The sequence below is a fragment of the Chiloscyllium punctatum genome, unplaced genomic scaffold (genome assembly GCF_047496795.1).
Source record: "Chiloscyllium punctatum isolate Juve2018m unplaced genomic scaffold, sChiPun1.3 scaffold_79, whole genome shotgun sequence".
Taxonomy (NCBI): Eukaryota; Metazoa; Chordata; class Chondrichthyes; order Orectolobiformes; family Hemiscylliidae; genus Chiloscyllium; species Chiloscyllium punctatum.
Window position 1 is genome coordinate 874128 of NW_027309813.1, and position 1613 is coordinate 875740.

Sequence of the window (1613 nt, forward strand, 5' to 3'; positions counted from 1 at the left end):
GCTCCTTCATCAGGTGATTGTCTAAGTTGTCGGTACACTTCCTTGCAGTAATCTGTTCTATTCTGAATGACAATGGCTCCTCCTTTATCTGCTGGTTTGATGACAATGTTGTCATTGGTTTTGAGAGCCTGGTTGGCATTGCATTGTGAACGGGTGATGTTTTGCTCTACCTTGTGGGTACGGCTGATGAATCTGGCATTTATATATTCCCTGACAGTTTGAGCATACATGTCAAGCCCAGGGCAGCGGCCCTCCGTTGAGGTTCTTTGGTCGCTCCTCTACAGATCCCTGTGATGACTGTTCAAGTTCATCAGTGGGCTCAGTGGGATCACTGCTGGCACCTTGAAAGAATTCCTGGAGTCTCATTCATCTGATGAACTCCTCTGTGTCTGCTGCCAGAACCAATCGGTCCATTTTGGTGGTGGGGCAGAAGTTGAGACCCCTACTCAGGGCTTCAATCTCTTCCGGTCATAGGGTCTGGTCCAATACGTTGACAATAGACTTCCACGCAGTGATAATGTTGTCTACTCTGGTTCCAGGGCGGGCTTTGCTATTACTGGTAAGAATGCCAAGCTTCTCCAGTTTTTTGTTCTTGGCGTGCATGTACGTGGTGTAGTTTTGTCGCCTTGTCTGTTTGGCAATGTCACGTAATTGTACTGATGTATCCTGTGTGCAGGCTGAGAGTGTGGACTCCATCTGAATTTTAAGGTTGTGGCGCCTGCTGCAGAGTTGGTGCATGAGATGATTGAGAAGTTTACGAGTGGTGTGGTGGCAAAGTCTCTCTGCATAGTCTGTGTTGTAGGTCGACCTAAGTGGGTTCGTGATCCGTAATCATTTCGGGATCTTTCCTGCTTGCCTGCATTCCTGTAGAAAATGGATGTCTGTATCGATATGTGTAATCTTCTTGGAGATCCTCTCCACTTTAAGCCGGCAGTTAGTGGTGTCGATAGTAGTCATGATTTGGAGATGCCGGTGTTGGACTCGGGTGTACAAAGTTAAAAATCACACAACACCAGGTTATAGTCCAGCAGGTTTAATTGGAAGCACACTAGCTCCTTGATCAATCACCTGATGAAGGAGCGTCACTCCGAAAGCTAGTGTGCTTCCAATTAAACTTGTTGGACTATAACCTGGTCTTATGTGATTTTTAACTTTGTACACTCCAGTCCAACACCGGTATCTCCAAATCATCATCCCCTATTGTTAGCTACTAACAGTCTCCGTTAACAGCTATTCAGTCTCTTCTGTATATTAATCAACTTTTAAGGGCTACCATCCGTTCTGAGGAAGGGCCACTGAACTAGAAACGTTAACTCTGATTTCTCTGCACAAAAGCTGCAGATCCTTTGCAGCAACGTCGGTTTTTGTTTCAACAATATCTCACAATGTTTTTGTATCGCAATACAACACATCATGGATATTTAGAGCTCTGTTAAACATAGGAACTTTGTAATTTCTTATTTAATGTCCATATAAAATCCTCGAGATTCAACTGAGATAGCAGCTTTGCTTATATCGTTCAGATCAGTCAATTTGTCACAGTTCAGAAAGAAAAAGTAATCGATAGAGGGAAACTCAGCAGGTCTGGCACCCTCTGAGCAGAGATACACAGA